This window comes from Canis lupus, chromosome 1 (assembly GCF_011100685.1).
Source record: "Canis lupus familiaris isolate Mischka breed German Shepherd chromosome 1, alternate assembly UU_Cfam_GSD_1.0, whole genome shotgun sequence".
NCBI classification, from domain to species: Eukaryota; Metazoa; Chordata; class Mammalia; order Carnivora; family Canidae; genus Canis; species Canis lupus.
Window position 1 is genome coordinate 108,645,141 of NC_049222.1, and position 22,602 is coordinate 108,667,742.

The 22,602-nt window shown below is 40.0% G+C and overlaps 1 pseudogene; it reads right to left on the bottom strand.

Annotated features, from left to right (window-relative positions):
- Positions 1–12,811: 12,811 nt before the first annotated feature.
- Positions 12,812–13,102, bottom strand: LOC100686798 (annotated as a pseudogene).
- Positions 13,103–22,602: the final 9,500 nt, after the last annotated feature.

Sequence of the window (22,602 nt, forward strand, 5' to 3'; positions counted from 1 at the left end):
CTTTTGAGACAGGGTTCCCCCCCCCCCCCCAGCATGAAGAATTTGAGATGTATCATGTGGATGACTGTTTGAGAACTTCATTCCCATTTATTTCTGAGTAACTTACTAAAGTTTGTTTATCCATTCGGCCACTGAAGGACATTTGGGTAGTTTCTAGTTTTTGTGGTTTGTGACTCGAGCTGCTGTAAAATTCCCATACAGGGTTTATGTACTCATACATTTTCATTTCTCCAGCATAGATACCTCGGGGTGAAATTGCTGGATCATCAGAATATCTTTTTTTTTTTTAATCTCTCACCCAGCTCATACTTCCCTAAATTAAAATGTTTCATTATGCAAGGCTTATGCAGGATTGGAAGGAAAGAAATATTTATCTCCCCAAATATCAAATTTTCAAGAAAAAGTAGGTTGTACCATAGGCTCCTTTCAGAAGATTTGCATTTGCCACCCTCAGGATCTTTTGGTAGAATAAATACCAGAGCAGCATCCTGATTATTATCCAGGAGTTTAGCTAAGGTTCGAGCAGAATGCATTAATGCTGCCTCCTACTCCCAGGGCAATCACCGGGGAAGTCAGGAGGCCATCCTCATGTATGCTGACTTAGAAAAACAACACAGACTGTCTTGCATCCCTGCTCAGGGATGGTGGCTGGGTGGCTCAGTTGGTTAAACATCTGCCTTCGGCTCAGGTCATGATCTCAAGGTCCTGGGACTGAGGCGGGCATTCTGCTCTCTGCTTCGTGGGGAATCTGCTTCTCACTCTGCTTCTCCCACCACTCATGCTATCTCTCTCAAATAAATGAAACCTTAAAAAGAAAAAAGAAAAACAACACAGACTGTCTTGCGTCCCTGCATCATGTATAAATAGTTTTTCCCCTGAATCTGTGAGTGAAAGAAAGATGAATAGAAAATCCTGCAGTCATGCTGGAGGGAATGAATTTGTGACATTTTAAACATGGTCATGACTCATCTTTAGTCTGCACCAGGTAGGGCATCCATAGCAAGTGAATCGCCTCCCTAAAGTATGGCAAAGTCCTTTGGAGGCTGTTTCAAGGGACTCTGAGAAAGGAAATGTTTGCCCTATGCCTGAATTTTATATTTAGTGAATATTCCTTGAAAAAATGTTCATGTAACCATTGCTCCTTTAAAGCTGCTGGAGCAGGGCAGCCCGGGTGGCTCAGCAGTTTAGCGCCACCTTCGGCCCAGGGTGTGATCCTGGAGACCCGGGATTGAGTCCCACGTCAGGCTTCTTGCATGGAGCCTGCTTCTCCCTCTGCCTGTGTCTCTGCCTCTCTGTATGTGTGTGTGTCTCTCATAAATAAATAAATAAAATCTTAAAAAAATAAAGCTGCTGGAACAGCTTTTAAGCATCTGACTCTTGGTTTTGGCTCAGGTCATGATCTCGGGGGTCATGAGATGGACCCCCCCATGGGACTCTGTGCTCAATGGGGACTCTCCGGCAGCTGCTTCTTCTTCCTCTGCCCTTCACCTCTTGCCTTCCCGCACCTGCTTTCTCTCTCTCATAAATAAATAAAATCTTTTTTTTGAGAGAGAGAGAGTGAGAGAGAGAGTGAGAGAGAGAGAGCAGGAGCTCAGGAGCAGGGAAAGGAGCAGAGGGAGAGGGAGAAGCAGACTCCCTGCTGAGCAGGGAGCCTGACTTGGGCCATGATCCTAGGACCCTGGAATCATGATCTGAGCTGAAGGCAGACGCTTAACTAACTGAGCCACCCACGTGCCCCTAAATTAATAAAATCTTTAAATAAAACGTATATATATATGTAACTAAAATTACATTTGCCCTTTTCTTTTTACTTTTTGTGACGTGGCTTTTAGAAACTTTACTGTTACATATGTACCTTGTATTTATTATATTTCTATTGGACAGGGCTCTTCTAGAAAATGAACTCAGTTATGACTGGCATGACATATTGTGATTTTATGGCACTGTGCTTGACTTCAGGAAGTTGAGAAGATATAACCAAGTTAAAAAATAGGCAAAGGACCTGAACAGACATTTTTTTCCCCAAAGAAGACACACCAATGGCCAATAGGTATATGAAAAGATGCTCAGAATCACTAGTTATCAGGGAAATGCAAATCGAAACCTAGAAATGGAGAGAAAAAGGAACTCTCACGCACTGCTGGTGGGAACATAAATTGGTGCGGCCGCTGTGGACTATGGAGGTTCCTCAAAAAATTAAAACTAGAACAATTCCTCTTCTGAGAATGTATCCAAAGGTAGTGAAATCAGGGTTTTGAAAAGCTACTTGCACCCCTGTGTTCCCTGTAGCGTTATTCACAACAGCTGACAAGTAGAAACAACTTTAAATGTCCTCTGGCTTCCTTAAAAATTTAGTCTTCAAGGGGCGCCTGGGTCGCTCAGTGGTTGAGCGTCTGCCTTCGGCTCAGGTCATGATCCTGGGGTCCTGGGATCGAGTTCTGCATTGGGCTCCCCGCAGGGAGCCTGCTTCTCTCTCTGTGTGTCTCTCATGAATGATTTTTTTAAAAATCTTAAAAAAAATTTAGCCTTCACTTTGACCTTTCAATACTTTGATGAGCCAAGTGTGATTTTCTTTCTATATTTCCTTGTTTGGATTTTGTTGAGTTTCTTAAATCTTCAAGTTAATGTCTTTCATCAATTTTGGAAAATGCTCAGTCACTGATACCTCAAAATTTGCTTCTCCCTCAATATCTTTCTCCTCTCATTTTGGTACTCTAGTTTTGTGTAATATGGCTTCTTGAATGTGGGTGGCCTTTATATCTTTAGTCTCTTCTGTTTCTTTCTTTCTTTCCTTTTTTTAAAGGATTTTTTAAATTTTTATTTTTATGATAGTCACAGAGAGAGAGAGAGAGAGAGAGAGAGAGAGAGGCAGAGACATAGGCAGAGGGAGAAGCAGGCTCCATGCACCGGGAGCCCGACGTGGGATTCGATCCTGGGTCTCCAGGATCACGCCCTGGGCCAAAGGCAGGTGCCAAACCGCTGCGCCACCCAGGGATCCCTTAAAGGATTTTATTTGTTCATGAGAGATAGAGACAGAGAGAGGTAGAGACATAGGCAGAGGGAGAAGCAGGCTCCATGCAGGGAGCCTGATGTGGGACTTAATCCCAGGACCCTGGGTTCAAGACCTGAGCCCAAAGACATTTGCTTAACTACTGAGCCCCCCAGGCATCCCTAGTTCTTGGTTTGATTCTTTCTTAGAGATTCCAGTTCTCTGCTGAAATTCACCATTATTTTACCCATCTTCTTTTCTTTTTTTTAGTTTTTTTTTTTAATTTTTTTTAACTTTTATTTATTTATGATAGTCACAGAGAGAGAGAGAGAGAGAGAGAGGCAGAGACACAGGCAGAGGGAGAAGCAGGCTCCATGCACTGGGAGCCCGATGTGGGATTCGATCCTGGGTCTCCAGGATCGCGCCCTGGGCCAAAGGCAGGCGCCAAACCGCTGCGCCACCCAGGGATCCCTATTTTACCCATTTTCGATCTTGTTCTCTATTTTATTTTACGAATCGACAATAGTTAATTTGAAGTATGTCTGGTCACTTCAATCTGGATAATAAATATATTAATCTGTTTCCAACATCAGTTTTTTTTCTGATTATTTGTTGTATTTTCCTGCTTCTGTTCTGCCTATTAAGTTTCTTTTTCTATCTTTTTGATTACTATTTTATTATTGATTTCTTATTTTACTATATGTGATTGTGAATATAACCTGAGAAAAAATTTTTGAAATCATTGATTTGTCAAAGGGTGCTTGATGGGCTCGGGTGGTATATAACACATGAGTCTTGATCTGGGAGTTGTGGATTTCAGGCCCCACGTTGAGTGGAGAAATTACTTAACTAAATGAAACAAACAAACAAGAAATCATTGGCTTGTCACTCTCTCCTGGTAGTTCTGAAAGATTTGGCCCTATATATCTTTTTGTTTTCCCCTCCCACACCTATTAAGTTTTAATTTTATGTCAGACATCGCACATAAAGTAAGTATAGATGTGCCAGATGATATCCACCCCCAGAGCAGGGTTCTGTTTTTATCAGCAAGGCAGTTAGAATGTGGAGAGAGCTGAGCCAGGGCTGGGCAGCAGTTTTCAAAATATTCTCTGTGCTAAATAAATAAATAAATATATTCTCTGTTCCTGTTCTTCTTTTTTTTTTTTTTAAGATTTTATTTATTTATTCATGAGAGACAGAGAGAGAGAGAGAGGCAGAGACATAGGCAGAGGTAGAAGCAGGCTTTCTCTGGGGAGCCTGATGCAGGACTTGATCCCAGGACCCTGGGATCACACCCTGAGCTGAAGGCAGATGCTCTACCCCTGAGCCACCCAGGTGTCCTTCTGTGCCTCTTCTTTATCAGTTTTCCTCAAGTCTGGCCTTCTGTGACTCTGATTGAGAACTTGACAGCCTTCTGGACATATACCACATCTTTTTAGGAAGCACTCAAACTTCACAGGGTGCCATAAATTAACTTTAAATAGACTATATCTGTTTCTACCTGCCAATTCTTAATTAGTGATGGACACAGAACAAGACTAGCGAATTCTATCAGTGTAAGCCCATTGCTGCACTTTCTTCATGATAAATGATTTTCCTTGTCAGAAGCAATGTTGTACAGAATAAAATGGGTAAATGAGGCTTTTAAAATTCATAGATATGGTGAGTTTTAGAAGACAAGCCATATAAAATATACGTATCTGTTGGGATCCCTGGGTGGCTCAGCAGTTTGGCGCCTGCCTTTGGCCCAGGATGTGATCCTGGAGTTCCTGGGATCGAGTCCCACATCGGGCTCCGGGCACGGAGCCTGCTTCTCCCTCTGCCTGTGTCTCTGCTTCTCTCTCTCTCTGTATCTCATGAATAAATAAATAAAAGCTTTAAAAAATATGTATCTGTTGACTCTGTGTCCACAAGGCTGTAATCAAACTCACTGTTACTTCTTGAGAATGGTCCGTATCAAAGGTAAATCATCAAATTTCTGAACAAACCAATCAGTAGTAGTTCTGGTAAATATCCCATTATGATCACTGGGTAACTTTTAAGAGGGTGAAAACAGGTAGTTGTCGTCCTACAAGCCTGCAGCCCAGCATCAATCAGGCTGTGTTGGATCAGGTTAAGTTAATGTATCTCCACTCTATCTGCTGATAAGAAAATTAGAAACCTGTTATTTTTTTTTAATTTTTATTTGTTTATGATAGTCACACACACACACACACAGAGAGGCAGAGACAGAAACAGGCTCCTTGCACCAGGAGGCCGACATGGGATTTGATCCCAGGTCTCCAGGATCACGCCCTGGGCCAAAGGCAGGCGCTAAACCACTGCGCCACCCAGGGATCCCTAGAAACCTGTTCTTGAAGAAGATATCTTTGTTCATAACTTCTAAGGCTTACCATACACAATGCCCATCATTTAAGCAGAAATTTAATAGTCAGGTTAGAAAGTCTGCTATTTAGAAAGAATAGCAGACTTTATTATTGGATGTTAGTTATAACTAGTCTTTATTCCAAACAAAACCTGCCTAAGGTATGGTCTTAATACTCATGAGTTTGGCTGAAGAGATCAAATTAATTTGTATTCAAGACCTCTGAAATTCAGAAATCTCTAATGTGTCGATATTCTGGGTTATATAAAATTTTCAAAGACTTGGGATGTCTTTCAATAAGAAAGATTTTTGAATTTGTCTTCTAGTATGTAACTCCATCGTGCATATTCAATCGCAGTATAAGCTACTAAATTGGATAGTTAAGACATAGTAATCCAATAAACAATACAAATGATATTTTTATCCAATAGTTATCCTGGGATCATGATAGCCTAGAAGGGATGGATACTTCATCAGAGGTCGGAGAGGCGGTAAAAATAGAGTGGTTGCCATCTAGACTGAGGGACAGAAGTTAGACTTAAATTCTGGACCCACTGCTCCCTGGATATATGACCACGGTAGCATTAATTCATTTTTCTGTGCCTTACTTTACTTTTCTATGAAATGAAGATTAATAATAATAATTATTATTTTTAAGATTAATGATCATAAACACAAAGTAGACTTGTTTTGAAGATTAGAGGAGTCAATACACACAACACAAAATTTTGGGAAATTCTTGGTGTATAATATGTGCTATGTAAGCACCGAATTGCCTATTAATATAATTTTCTATTAAAACAACAATGCCGGGGCACTGGGGTGGCTCAGTCTGTTAAGTGTCTGCCTTTAGCTCAGGTCATGTTCTCGGCGTGCTGGGATGGAGCCCCTTGGCGGGCTCCCTGCTCCGTAGGGAATCTGCTTCTCCCTATCCCTCTGCTCTACCCCTCTGCTCCTGTATGTGCTCTCTCTGTCTCAAATAAATAAATAAAATCCTTAAACAAACAAACAAACAAACACCCTTCCCCCCAAAAAACCCAAAAACAATGCCAACAAATCATCCATTAGGTAAAAATAGAAATCTCAGGACAATGAAGTCAGCTTGCTATATATTCTTACTGGCTGAAAGTTGAACAAAATCTACCAAAAGAGTCTTCCATTTAGAGTAGATTGGCAAATGGCTCCTCTGAAGATATCCATGTCAAATCCCTGGAACCTGTGAGTGTTCGTGACCTGAAGTAGTAAAACAGGTGGTCAAAATAAGGACCCTAAGTAGAGGAGCATATGCCCAGTCATCCAAGCGGGCCCTAAACGAAGTTCACATGGATCCTTAGAAAAGCGAGACAGATTTTGTTTTTTAAAGATTTTATTTACTTATTCATGAGAGACACAGAGAGGGGTGGGGGGCAGAGGCACAGGCAGAGGGAGATGTAGGCTCCATGCAGGGAGCCCCATGTAGGACTTGATTCCAGGTCTTCAGGATCAGGCCATGGGCCTAAGGTGGCGCTAAACTGCTGAGCCAACTGGGCTGCCCCACAAGACCGGTTTTGAGAGAGACATATACACAGAAGAAGAGGCAATGGGAAGATGGAGGAGGGGCATTGCAGCCACAGAGCAAGGACACCTGGGGCCACCAGAGGCTTGAGGAGGTAAGTCTTCTGCCCTGGAGCCTCCAGAGGGAGTGGGGCTCTGCCAATGCCTTGATTTGGGACTTCTGGCCTTGAGAGCTGTGAGAGAAGACATTTCTATTGTTTTCAGCCACCAAATTTGTGATAGTTTGTTATGACAGCTGCAGGAAGCATGGTTTATTGGGCTGTGTTTTAGCCAACATGGAATACAAAGAAAGAGCTCTGGAATAGGAATAGGGGGTTTGAGATCCCAAAGCTAAATAACTAATACTTTTTTAGATTTTTATTTTTAAGCAATCTCTATACCCAACATGGGACTTGAACCCACGACCCCAAAATCAAGAGTCACATGCTCCACTGACCGAGCCAGCCAGGCACCCCAGGTGGTCTTTGATTGGCAGTTCAGTGACAAAACCTTCTCCCAATTCCCCCAGTGCACCTTCTTTAGAGGAACCAAGATGGGAGGTGGGAAGTCTTTTCATTAAAATGGCCAATCAATTTATCAATTTATCAAGATTAACTACATGTACAATTGGCATTTTGTTATGGGTTTCCCAAATACATGCGTGGAAGGATACAACTTTAATAAGTACATACCCACTGACTCAATTACTTCTCAAAACAACACAACAAAACAATTCATGAAAGTTGATGGTAATCCATCACCTCAGCTGGTCACCTGGCAAAATTCCTCTTTTGTCTCCATACGTCCCAGGTGTGCTGAAAGAGATTTTCTTTGGGCTTGATTCATTTTTCTGTTGCTTATTTAATTTTTTGCCTGGTAATGAATGAGATGAGCACCCTGAAGATCTTACGTGTTCCTTCCTTGGGAAGAGAGACTGTGTATTGGGGGAAGATTTTAAATCAGATTGGTATAACTACCTTTAATGTTGAAGCATGGGGCTCTGTTTCAAGGTCCATCCCACTTTGAAATAATTTTCATCCCAGTGAAGGCTCTGACTTTTCATTCGGGCTCAGCTAAATGTTGAAACCGATCATCTTTTGAGGGCAAGCCTTGTTAAGAGAAACAAAACAAGCACATCTTTCATATAAATCTCTGTAGGTCTAAGAAAACTGTGTAGTTAGTCTCTCAGATCGATTAGTCTTGGGGGGGGCAATACAACTAACGGAAGAAAGAGGTATGAAGGGTGGGTCTATCTACTTGAAAATCTGAACATTTAAATATCAAGATAATTTATCACGATTACTGTGGTGGAAGGCATGGGCTAAATGTCAAGGCTTACTGAAGTTCCAAGAGAAGCAATGAGAAGCCTACACCAGATCTCCAGGCCACAGTCTGAAAGGGTTGAGATCTTGTTAGGTAGTCTGGGACAGCCAGGGCCGACAAGATGTTACCCCCACAAATATGGGACCTGCTAACCTCACCCGCAGCTACTGATTCCTTAGGTCAGTAGTCTTGAGTTGCTTGGAGAAATGCATCTATAGATGGAGGAAAGTTTGTGTCAGTACCATGGGCCTCAGTCCAAGGTAAATTCTAGGGCACCTCGGTGGCTTAGTCCGGTAAGCATCTGCCTTCCTTTAGGCTCATGATCCTGGGTTCCTGGAATGGAGCCCTGCATCGGACTCTCGGCTCAGCAGGGAGCCTGCTTCTTCCTCTCCTTCTGCTGCTTCCCCTGCTTATGCTGTCAAATGAATAACTAAAATCTTTAAAAAATATAAAAACAATTCTAGACAAATTCTCTGTAGTTCATTTTGCTGATTATTATTTGCTACCTAGAGTTTATTTACTACTAGACTAGGATTTATCTGAGAAGGCATACCATGCTCAGAGCCTGGTATAGAGTTATTTTCAGGGAGGTTTCCTTAAATCAATGACACCATGGAAGAATAGATGCCTGAATCCATGGAAAAAAAAAATAGATGGTTTAAATCAAGTTTAATCCAGGAGCGCTGGGTGGCTCAGTCAGTTAAGCGTCTGCCTTCAGCTCAGGTCATAGAGGATCCCCTGTGTTGGGCTCTCTGTTCAGTGGAGAGCCTGATTCTCCCTCTCCATCTTCCTCTGCTGCTCCCCCTGCTTGTGCTCTCTCTGTGTCAAATAAATAAAATCTTGAAAAAAAAAAAGAGAATCCTAGGAATTTCAGATGTTAAAATAGCCTGAAGCTGTATGTCTTCTGAAATTATCAGAAATACAAAATAGGGACACCTGGGTGGCTCAGCGGTTGAGCATCTGCTTTTGGCTCAGGTCATGATCCCGGAATTCTGGGATCAAGTCTCACATTGGGCTTCCTGCATGGAGCCTGCTTCACCCTCTGCCTATGTCTCTGCCTTTCTCTGTGTGTCTCTCATGAATAAATAAATAAAATATTTTTTTAAAAAAGAGAAATACAAAATAATTTGGTAAATAAATAAGTCGATCTTCAATGACATAAACATTGAGTTTTTAAAAGATGCATAAACAAGAAACAACTTGGAAACACACATAATATACAACTTCTAGAAATAAAGATAATTTTTAAAAAAGATTTTATTTATTTATTTAGAGCACAAGGGGGATGAGCAGAGGGGGAGAGAGAGAGAATCTCAAACAGGCTCCATGCCCAGTGCAGAGCCCATGTGGGGCTCAATCTCATGACCCCAAGATCATGACCTGAGTAGAAATCAAGAGTTAGATGCTTAACTGACTGAGCCACCCAGGCACCCCTCAAATTTTATTATTGGCGAAGTGTGCTATTTGTTATTTTCCTTGAAACAACAGGCTTTGTTGATCTTCAAGAAAATATTCACCAAATACTCAGGTCTGAACAACCACAGTTGGTCTATCTGTTATTCTTTTGAGTAAAAATGGTATTCTATGAAAAAAAAGGAGCTAGTCTTATGACTCAAACAATAGCAAAGTTGGGACTTTTGGCTGGTTCAGTCAGTAAAGCATGTGACTCTTGCTCTCTGGGTGGTGAGTTTCAGTCCCACGTTGGGGCTACAGTATACTCAATTAAAAAAAGGATTTTGGGGATCCCTGGGTGGCTCAGTGGCTAAGCGCCTGCCTTCCACCCAGGGTGTGATTCTGGAGTCCTGGGATGAAATCCCATGTCGGGCTCCCTGAATGGAACCTGCTTCTCCCTCTGTCTGTGTCTCTGCCTCTCTTTCTCTTGGTGTCTCTCATGAATAAATAAATAAAATCTTTAAAAAAATTTAAAAAAGGATTTACAAATATTATTTATTTATTTATTTATTTATTTATTTATTTATTTATTTATTTATTTATGAGAGACACACAGAGAGAGAGGCAGAGATATAGGCAGAGGGAGAGCAGGTTCCCCACAAGGAGCCCTATGTGGGACTCGATCCCGGATCCTGGGATCATGCCCTGAGCCAAAGGCAGACACTCAAACCGCTGAGCCACTCAGGTGTCCCAAGGATTTTTTTAAATAGCAAAGTTAATTTTCTTTGAGTAGATGGCATATTTTGCTATGCAGCAGGTAGACTTTATGCATACCTCCTCGAAAGTTTTTGGTATATATGTATGTATTGTACACGGGTTGCATTCAGGGGGTGATATTTAATAAGACTGATAATGTGTATTTTGCTTCATCCAGGACTTCAGTGAAACTGACTTGTTTTGTTTTGTAAGTGCACAGTGGTGAAGAATACAAGGAATGGCCTTGTTTATTTGCACCACTGCCTTGATTTGAGCTATGGTACCAGCAGTACAAATGCCCACAATAGTTGCTCAGGATAAACCAGAAGATTCAAAATAGTTACTTTAGCATTGCCTGTTGCCAAGCATGTCTATAAGAGCAGATAAGATGTCCTTTAATAATTAGCCTTGGCTATATATTTTCCTTAAGGCAAAAGTTCTCCAGATACTGACTTGGTCTTCACGTTTGAAGCAAAATCTCTATTTTAGCAAGTTATCATAGTGTTGTAAAATGGCAGCGTGTGATAAAGAATTTGACTCTTTTTTTTAAGACTTTATTTTGAAGTAATCTCTACACCCAATGTGGGATTGGATTTACAATCCCAAGATCAGCAGGCGCATATCCCACTGGCTGAGCCAGCCAAGTGCCACTTGATCCCCCTTCCATTTTTTTGATGTCTGACTGCGGACACCTTCTTCCTCTTCTGCTGCTCAACTGGGCAAGCTTGTTTGCCTGTGAGAGTTCAAAGCACAGGAGCCCCTTCCTGTGAGTGGGAATCCTCACCCCAGCCACTCACTAATGACATGAAACCTTCAAGTCAGTCTTCCTTCTCTGCTCTCTCATGCTATTTTTAGACCTGCTTGGGAATCACCCTGCTCTCTCCAAGATTCTTGATATGTGAGTGATAAATAAAGCTTTCATAGTCTCTTTGGGGTATATGTGGGTGGGGGGAGTGTGGTGGGGATCATCACTCTTAATATTTGGACAAAATTTCAAGTGGGGATCCATCTCATTTCTGTGTGATTTCCACAACATGATGGCTTTATTTCTTTGAGCTGAATTTATACCCTGCAGAAATGCAGCAGTGTCAGCTCTTCTAGGCGTTAGTAATTTTCTAGCTATTCTTTGGTGAGCTTTGCCACAATATGCAATATAATTACTTCTCTTGTGAGATGCTTCTGTGGCCTTTTAGTACTGTTTGAAAAGTTCTAAGGAAGGATTTTTGGCTTTAAAGAACTCATCAGGGATGTCTGGGTGGCCCAGCGGTTGAGTGTCTGTCTTCAGCTTGGGGTGTGATCCTGGGTTCCAGGATCAAGTTCCGCATGGGGCTCCCAGGAGGGAGCCTGTTTCTCCCTCTGCCTGTGTTCCCCCCCGCCCCGTGTCTTTCATGAATAAATGAATAAAATCTTTTTAAAAACGCTCATCATGTCTACATTAATATATAGTCAATTTTTCTTTAAACTCTAAATTATTGTTCTCAAAAATGATTCCAGAACACAACTGGTACCATACTTAAAATGTACTCTTTATTTTTATTTTTTATTTTTTTAAAAGATTTTATTTATTTATTCATAGAGACAGAGAGACACAGGCAGAGACACAGGCTGAGGGAGAAGCAGGCATCATACAGAGAGCCTCACGTGGGACTCCATCCAGGGTCTCCAGGATCACGCCCTGGGCTACAGGCGGTGCTAAACCGCTGTGCCACCCGGACTGCCCTAAAATGTACTCTTTAACAAGACAAGAGAAAGTAATCCTCCCTGTATTTCCATTTTTTGGGGGTGTTTCAGTGGCAACTTATTCCACATATATAAATGCCTCCTCTCCTTTTATTTAACAGTTGGTAGACGGGGACAGTTCAGTAAAAGTAACAGATGCTTTTCCAATAATGTCCTGCTTTGGGTTTCATAAGAATTGGGTAGGAAATTTCACTACATTTTAGAAAAGTTCTTCACCTCTCTTAGACTATTTAATAATTTTTCCCCTCCCCCCTTTCCCTCCCTAATACATTTTTAATATAGCTAAATATATGTGAAATTTGCCATTTTAACCATTTAATGTACAGTTCAGAGGCATTAAGCATGTTCACAGTGTTGTGCAACTATCACCATCATCTGTCTCTGAAACTTTTTCAGGTTCCCCAACTAAAATTCTGTACCCATTAAACACTAATTACCCATGCCCCACTCCCAACCAATGCTTGGCAACTACCGTTCTACTCTTAGACTACTTTTTTTTTTTTTTTGGTTAGACTACTTTCTGACTTACTTTCTTTTTCATGTAATGAAAGACAGGGTCCATTGTTAACTATGCGACTGCCTCTATGTATGCAGGCTTTCTTACATGTATGTGACTGAATTTAGTACAAGAAAAGTAAGAGAAAATGGGATCAGAGAAAGAAAGGAGATTAGCTGGATAGGGATTTTCATACTGGGCCTACTATCCACAGGCCTCAGCAGCCCTGCCATGGATCCGGCCGGTTCTTTCGCATCAAGAAGTTGATCTTGTGAGCTATTTCCATGTTGTAGATACGCTGGCAGGTTTCATAGCTTTCTTTTTGTCTTCTGCGACAAGGCTTTTCATAGTACCATCATCGCTTAATGTCCTCGATGAGCCCATCCGTGGTGAGGATTCTGTTTAGGGTCCTGTATGCACCTTCCACGTTCTCTTCCTGTACCATCACAGTCCTGGCAATGAACTTCAGATGTTTTGCCATGACCTTGGAATTAAATCTTCACTTCACAGGGCCCTATGCCGTCAGCAACCAGCAGCCGGGAAGGTGGCCTGTATTTCCATTTTTAAAAAAAAATTGTGATGTAATTGATAACATCGTGGTTCTGTTTTTTATTCATAGATTTGCTGTTTATCTATGGTAGCTTCCTTCCTTCTGTGAGTCAGAGTACTCTGATATGTCAGATTCGTCTCTTGTGTCAGTATGATGAGTGCTGAGAGTTTATAGTGCAAAGGATTTGGATTAGAGTTTGAGAAATAATTTCCTGGACAATGAGCTATTTTTGAAAATTGGATTTTCCTTTCTTACTGCAGTAACAATGAATATGGCAATTAGTCATATTTTACAGTGAATCTTTTTCACACTTCGTCCCCATTTTTTCCTCACGCCCCTGCTCCAGGGGGATTAGCCTATATAGACCTATTTGCAGAGTGAGGATATAGCTCCATTAGGAGTAGAACCCTAGGCATGAGGGGTACCTGAGTGGCTCAAAGCACCTGCCTTCGGCTCAGGTCGTGATCCCAGAGTCCTGGGATTGAGTTCCCACATTGGGCTCCCTGCAGGAAGCCTGCTTCTCCCTCTGCCTATGTCTCTGCCTCTCTCTCTGTGTCTCTCGTGAATAAATAGATAAAATCTTAAAAAAAGAATAGAACCCTAGGCATGAATCCAAAGTCTGTATGTAACTCACTGACTTCCAAGTCACTGGTTTTGCCTCTAGGAACTAAAGTTATTTTACAAGAATTTAGCTTCTTTATGAGTTCTATACTGGCTAGATTATGAAATCCTCCCAACTCCAACTCAGAATATCTGAAGAAATGAATGGGACTAGGGTCTGGGAGATGCTGGGGCATCTAAGTATGAGAAAGCATGAACACAAAAGATGAAGAGAGAGAGAAAGAGACAGATAGAGAGAGTCTGAGAGAGGAGGGTCACAGAGTATGGTGAGAAGAGCCAAAGCAAGTACAAGTAGATCCATGGTCTCCACTCCTCAGGGAAGAGCCTCTGTTATAATGAGTTGTCAACAGAATTAAAACAAAGTGGGAAAGCTATTTCTTGTGTTCACACTGAAATGGGAAGTATGATTGTGGTAGAGAAAGATTTTGAGAATGGAAACTACACAGCAGTCAAAAGACAGAACTTTACTCAATTCCAGTGCTAAATTCAATAATATATAGTTCCATGTTCCCTTCTGCCAGTCATTCCTGCCAGATCAGGGATAGGTCAAGTTTTGAGAATGGCATACCAATTAGAGACCCAGAAGAAAGTAGGATTCCTTCTCTTAACGAATAGACACACATGTGCTCCAAATTTTCAACTCCCGGACACTGGATCCTTGACCAAGGACAGCTTCACTGGCAGTGAATTTTTAAACTCTGCTGGACTACACCAACTAATGGAAATCTCCTTACCTATGGAGCCCAGATGATGTCTATGGACTGAATTTTGTCATGAACTACTTTCCATCAGCTGTATTGGTGGAAACGAGTTAAACCGGATTGGCATTTTTGACAGCCACTATGCATGGATTGCTTATGGTGGCTGATTAACACCCCCTTCCCCAAAATTTCAGTGCCCATGTGCTACCCCTCAGACTCCATCTGGGAACACACAAATGTAGTCTTCCCCAGGATATTTATTCAGAGATTTGGTGACAAGAGTAATGACCGTGTCTTCTCTTCTCTGGGTCAAAGAGCCCCAGACTAGTTCATGTATCTCTTGCATTTGTACTGTGGCTGGATGTTGAAACTACAGTAAAATGTTGCACAAGGTAGCCTAGCTCTGCATTGTTGTCTGAGGATGTGGATTTGTTCAGCAATGTTTGCAGTGTTAGCGACTTTCTATCATCCTGGCACCAGCATGCACATAATTCTAATTATGTTGGAAATAGATGAGACAACAAGAAATGTGGGGAAACACTCAGAGAGGGGAGGAAGAAATACTAGAAGGAGAGATGGTTTCACAAGAAAACACAGACATGTACAGCTCAGTGGACTTATGATTTGGTGTAGCTTGGTTGGAAAAGAAATTCACAAATAGAGGTAAGGAGAGATTTCTTTACCAGCACAAAAAAACATTGTGCTTTTCGATTATTAGCTAATATTATCTTTGAAGAACAGCATGACAGTAAAATCTGAATAGGTGAATTCAGCAATGTATTTCAGGAAAAAAAAAAAAACCAGAACAGATAATTAGTGCCTGGAAGGTCAATTTGAAGAAATGATCCAAAAAGCAGTGGAGGAAGTGACAGAAATGGAGATGAAGGTTTGAGTGTACAGATTATATGACAAATACAGAGAACAGACTCATGGCTGTCAGGGAGAAGGGGATGGGGCATGGGCGGAATAGAGGAAGGGGAACAAGTGGTCCAGATCTTCAGTTATAAAAAAAGTCATGGAGGTGAAAAGTATAGCATAGGGATTACAGTTAGTAATATTGTAATAATGTTCTATAGTGACAGCTGGGGATGACATTCATCGTGGTGAGCACTGAGTATGGCATAGAGTTGTCAAATCATTGTGTTGTACACCGGAAACTAACTGAATGTCAGTTATAATTCAATAATAAAAATAAAAAAATATATATACAGGGGTGTCTGATTGGCTTAGGTGGTAGAGTATATGACTTTTGATTCTTGACCTCAGGGTTATGAGTCCAAGCTCCATAGTTGGGTGTGGAGCCTAGTTATAAAAATAAATACAGTTATAGTGCAAAGAATGCACATATATCTAATGAAAATTCTTAGAGATTATAGAGAGGGTGGAAGAGGTTGTCCACACCTAACCACTGTGCAGAGAACTTACATGAACACTGAGGCTCCAATAGGAAAAGCAACCAATTCTATCTTGCTCGTTGGCTCTCGTCTCTGGGCGAATCGTTTGCCACCCATGTCACTCACTGGTGAACTAACAATGGTACTCTACATTCCACATGCCTTTCTTTTTAAAATTTAATTTAAATTCACTTAATTAACATATAGCATATTATGAGTTTCAGGGGTAGAGTTCAGTGATTCATCAGTTTTATGTAACACCCAGTGTTCATTACATCCCCTGCCCTCCTTAATGTCTATCACCTAGTTACCCAATCCCACCAGCTTCCTCTCCTCCAGCAACCCTTGGTTTGTTTCCTATAGCTAAGAGTCTCTTATGGTTTGTCTCCCTCTCTGATTTCTTATTATTTTTTTTCCCTCGCTTCCTCTATGATCCTCTGTTTTGTTTCTTAAATTCCACATATAAGAAAAATCATATGATAATTGTCTTTCTGATTGAGTTATTTGACTTAGCAGAATACCTCTAGTTCCATCCATGTCATTGCAAATGGTAAGATTTCATTTTTTTGATGATTAAGTAATATTCCATTGTATATATATAGACCACATCTTTAACCATTCACCTGTTGATGGACATTTGGGCTCCTTCCATAGTTTGGCTATTGTAGACATTGCTGCTGTAAACTTTGGGGTGCAGATGCCCCTTTGGATCACTACATTTATATCTTTGGGGTAGATACCCAGTAGTGCAATTGCTGGGTCATAGGGAAGCTCTATTTTTAACTTTTTGAGGAAACTCCCTACTGTTTTCCAGAGTGGCTGCTCCAGTTTGCATTTCCACTAACAGTGTATGAGGGTTCCCATTTCTCCACATCCTCACTAACATCTGTTGTTTCCTGACTTGTTAAAATTAGCCATTCTGATCGTGTGAGGTGATACCTCATTGTGGTTTTGATTTGTATTTTCCTGATGCCGAGTGATGTTTTGTCATGTGTCTGTTGGCCATTTGTATGTCTTTTGAGAAATGTCTGTTCATGTCCTCTGCCCATTTATTGACTGGATTATTTGTTTGAGTGTTGAGTTTGATATGCTCTTTATAGATTTTGGATACTAGCCTTTTGTCTGGTAAGTCAATTGCGAATACCTTCTTCCATTCTGTAGGTTGTCGGCCATTTCCTTTGCTGTACAAAAGCTTTTTATCTTGATGAAGTCCACATTGTTCATTTTTGCTTTTGTTTTCCTTGCCTTTGGAGATGTGTCTAGCAAGAAGTTGCAGCCAAGGTCACGGGTGGCTGCCTGTGTTCTCCTTTAGGATTTTGATGGACTCCTGTCTCACATTTGGGTCTTTCATCCATTTTGAGTCTGTTTTGTGTATGGTGTAAAGAAATAGTCCAGTTTCATTCTTCTGCATGTACCTGTCCAAATTTTATAACACCATTTGTTGAAGAGACTGTATTTTTTCCATTGGGTGTTCTTTCTTGCCTTGTTAAAGATTAGTTGACCATACAGTTGAGGGTCCATTTCTGGGTTCTCTATTCTCTTCCTTGATCTATGTGTCTGTTTTATGCCAGTACCATACAGTCTTGATACTTAGAGCTTTGTAAGAGAACTTAAAGTCCAGAATTGTGATGCCCCCAGCTTGGTTTTCTTTTTTGACATTCCTCTGGGTATTTGGGGTATTTTCTGTTTCCATACAAATTTTAGGATTCTTTGTTCCAGCCATGTGAAAGATGTTGATAGAGATGTTGTACTTTGATAGAGATTGCATTGAATGTGTAGATTGCTCTAGGTAGTATAGACATTTTAACAATATTTGTTCTTCTAATCCATGAGCATGGAATGTTTTTCCATTTCTTTGTGTCCTCCTTAATTTCTTTCATAAGTGTTCTATAGCTTTCAGAGTATAGATCCTTTACCTCTTTGGTTAGATTTATTCCCAGGTATCTTCTGGTTATTGGTGCAATTGTAGATGGGATCGACCCCTTAATTTGTCTTTCTTCTGTCTCATTGTTAGCGTATAGAAATGTGACTGATTTCTGTGCATTTATTTTATATCCTGCTACTTTGCTGAATTCCTGTATGAGTTCTAGCAATTTTGGGGTGGAGTCTTTTGGATTTTCCACATAGAGTATCCTATCATCTGCAAAGAGTGAGAGTTTGACTTATTCTTTGCCAATTTGGGTTCCTTTTATTTCTTTTTGTTGTCTGATTGCTAAGGCTAGGAAGCAGTGGTGCATGTGGACATCCCTGTTGTGTTCCTGACCTTAAGGGAAAAGCTCTCAGTTTTTCCCCATTGATAATAATATTCATTGTGGGCTTTACATTTATGGATTTTATGATATTGAAGTATGTTCCCTCTATCCCTACACTGTGGAGGGTTTTAATCAAGAAAGGCTGAAATGTTTTTTCTGCATCAATTGAGAGGATTATATGGTTCCTGTCCTTTCTTTTATTAATGTAGTGTATCACACTGATTGATTTGTGGATGTTAAACTACCCTTTGCAGCCCAGGTATAAATCCTACGTGGTCGTGGTGAAGAATCCTTTTAATGTACTGTTGGACCCTATTGGTCAGTATCTTGGTGAGAATTTTTGCATCCATGTTCATCAGGGATATTGGTCTGTAATTATCCTTTTTGTGGGGTCTTTGGTTTTGGGATCAAGGTAATCCTGGCCTCATAGAATGAATTTGGAAGTTTTCCTTCCATTTCTATTTTTTGAAATATCTTCAGAAGAATAGGTATTAATTCTTCTTCAAATGCTTAGTATTATTCCCTTGGGAAATAATCTAGTCCTGGACTCTTGTTTGTTGGGAGATTTTTGATGACTGCTTCAATTTCCTTGCTGGTTATGAGTCTGCTCTGCTTTTCTATTTTTCCTGTTTCAGTTTTGTTAGTTTATATGTTTCTAGGAATGCATCCATTTCTTCCAGATTGCCTAATTTATTGGTATATAGTTGTGCATAGTATGTTCTTGTAATTTTTTTTGTATTTCTTTGATGTTGGTTGTAATCTCTCTTTTTTTCATTTATGATTTTATTTATTTGGGTCCTTTCTCTTTTGTTTTTGATAAGTTTGACTAGGGTTTATTGATCTTATTAATTCTCTCAGAGAACCAGCTCCTAGTTTCATTGATCTGTTTTACTGTTCTTTTGGTTTTCATTGATTTCTCCTCTAACCTTTATTATTTCTCTTCTCTTTCTTGGTTTAGGTTTTATTTGCTGTTCTTTCTCCAGCTCCTTTAAGTGTAAGGTTAGGTTATCTTTGAGATATTTTTTGTTTCTTGAGAGAAAGGCTTATATTGCTATATAGTTCCCTCTTAGGACCACCATTGCTGCATCCCAAAGGTTCTGAACTATTGTGTTTTAATTTTCATTTGCTTCCATGAATTTTTAAAATCCTTCTCTAAATTCCTGGTTGACCCATTCATTCTTTAGTAGGATGCTCTATAACTTCCAAGTATTTGTTCCTTCCAAAGTTTCTCTTGTGATTTAGTTCCAGTTTGAAAGCATTGTGTTCTGAGAGTATACAGGCAATAATCCCAGTCTTTTGGTTGGTACCAGTTGAGACATAATTTGTGACCCAATATGTGATCTATTCTGGAGAATGCTCCATGTGCACTTGAGAAGAATATGTATTCTGTTGCTTTAGGATGAAATATTCTGAATATATCTGTGAAGCCCATCTGGTCCAGTGTGTTATTCAAAGCCCTTGTTTCTTTGTTGATCTTCTGCTTAGATGATCTGTCCATTGCCATGAGTGGGGTGTTTAAGTCCCCTACTATTATTGTATTATTATCAATGTGTTTCTTCAATTTTGTTATTAATTGGTTTATATAATTGGCTTTTCCCAAGTTAGGGGCATAAATATTTATAATTGTTAGATCTTCTTGTTGGATAGGCCCTTTAATTATGATCTAGTGTCCTTCTTCATTTCTTATTACAGCCTTTGGTTTAAAATCTAGTTTGTCTGATATAAGGATTGCCACCCCAGTTCATTTTGATGTCCACTAGCATGATAAATGGTCCCACCTTTCCACTTTCAATCTGGAGGTGTCTTTGGTCCTAAAATGAATCTCTTGTAGACACATATATCAATGGGTCTTGCTTTTTAAAAAAATCTAATCTGATACCATGTGTCTTTTGATTGGGGGAATTTAGCCCATTTCCATTCAGAGTAACTTTTGAAAGATATGAATTTAGTGTCATTGTATTACCTGTAAAGTCACTGTTTCTGTATACTCTTCTGTTCCTTTCTGGTCTTTGTTCCTTTTGGGCTCTCTTCCCTTAAAGCATCCCCTTTAATATTTCTTGCAGGGCCAGTTTAGTGAGTCAAATTCTTTTAGTTTCTGTTTGTCCTGGAAACTTTTTATCTCTCCTTTTATTCTGAATGACACCTTTGCTGGATAAAATTTTTTTGCCTGTACGTTTTTCTCACTTAGCACCTTGAATATATCATGCCAGTCTTCTCGCCTACCTGGTCTCTGTAGACAGGTCGCTGCCAGCCTTATGTTTCTACTTTTATAGGTAAAGGACCTCTTATCCAGAGCTGCTTTCAGGATTTCTGCTTCATCTCTGAAATTTACAAGTTTCACTTGTTATATGTTGAGGTGTTGACCTATTTTTATTGACTTTGAGGGGGGTTCTCTGTGCCACCTGGACTTGGATGCATGTTTCCTGCCCCAGATTAGGGAAGTTCTCAGCTATAATTTGTTCAAATAAGCATTTTGCTCCCACCTTTCATCTTCCTGTGGAACCCCAATTATTCTAATATTGTTTTGCTTTGTGGTATCATGGATCTCTCAAAATCCTCCCCCGGTGACCCAGTAGTTGTTTATCTCTCTTTTTCTCAGCTTTTTTATTCTCCATAATTTTCTTCTATATCCCAGACTCTCTCTTCTGCCTCATTTATCCTAGTAGTTCGGGCCTCCATTTTTTATTGCAGCTCAGTAATAGCCTTTTTGATTTTGACCTGATTAGATTTTGGTTCTTTCATTTTTCCAGGAAGGGATTATCTAGTGTCTCCATGCTTTTTTCAAGCCAGCTAGTATCTTTGTAATCATTGTTTTGAATCTAGTTCCAACATCATGCTTATATGCCTATTTATTAACTCCCTGGCATGAGTACTGCCTCTTATTCTCCTTTTTGGGGGACTGAGTTCTTCTATCGTGTAATTATATCCAGAAAAGAATAAATTAAAGAGAGGGAAAATACAAAAATGGCAACAATGGCACCAGAAAAATATACACCACACAAATCAGAAGAGAACAGAAACCAAAAGGAAAAGAATAAAAATGAAAATAAAATCAAAGAAGTTGAATAGAAGAGAACAATAAACTAGATCTTGGGTATATTTTGGTCTGTTTGTTAGAGGAAACTATATCCCCAAATAGGAAAGAAAGAAAAAAAAAATATATATATATGAAAATGAAGTTGAATACAATGGAAAGTATCCAAAAATGAAAAAAAATGTTAGTGTAAAAATGAAAATTAAAAAGGACTTTAACAAATCATTGATAAAATAAGAAAATAACTGAAAAGGAAAATAATATATTTAATAGAAGGACTAAAGCATAATAAGAAAAAACCACAAATTCTATAGACTTATTTCCCCAAGAGCTGGAATTTTATACACTTTTATGACCGGTAAACTTGGTATTAGCTGGAAGTTCCTGCTGGTCTTCTGGGGTTGGAGCCTGTTGCACTGATTATCAGGTATCTTTGCCCAGGTGGAATTGCACCCTCTACATGCTTTTCAAATAAACTTTAAAGTTGTTAAAAAGCTAGGGCCCATGTGGCTCAGTCAGTTGAGCATTGTACTTCTGCTCAGGTCGTGATCTCAAGGTCGTGGAATCAAGCCCCACCTTGGGCTCTGAGCTCAGCGAGGAGTCTGCTTGTCCCTTTCCCTATGCTTCTTTTCTTGCTTGTGCTCTCTCTCTCTCAAATAAATAAACATAAATTACATAAATAAAGTTGCCATAGGCAAATGGCATTTGAGAAAATTTGGTGATGATCTAAACACAGTTTACAATAAGATGTGTTATACTTAAATAATTTATGTATCAGATAGTTTTCATTTGCAAACAAGACATGGAGATAATCAATGTATTATTATTAGCACATAAAAGAATTGAAGCTAAAGCTGCTGAAGCTGTGTAGTTTGAGAAAAAAAGTAAGATGGGCATTGGGGTGCCTGGCTGGCTTAGTTGGTAGAGCCCTTGACTCTTGATCTCAAGGTTGTGAATTCAAGCCCTGCATTGGGTACAGAGATTACTTAAACATAAAAAAAAGGACAAGCATTAATTAGGACAATGACATCCAGATCCTAGCCAACACTGAAGTTTGGGTTGCTTTTATTGCCATTTTACATATAAGAAAACTGAGGCTGTTTGACAAAGTTAGTCAAGCCATGCTATAAAAATATTGTATATATATTTCAATAAAAAAAATAATTATTGGGCAGCCTGGGTGGCTCAGCGGTTTAGCGCTGCCTTCAGCCCAGGGCGTGATCCTGGAGACCCAGGATCGAATCCCGCGTTAGGCTCCCTGCATGGAGCCTGCTTCTCCCTCTGCCTGTGTCTCTGCCTCTCTCTCTTTCTCTGTCTCTCATGGATAAATAAATAAAGTCTTAAAAAAAAAGAATTATTTATTTGCTTAAGCAATCTCTGTAGCCAACATGGGGCTTGAACTCATGACCTCAATGTCAAGAGTCATAAGCTCTATAGGCTGAGCCAGTCATGCTTC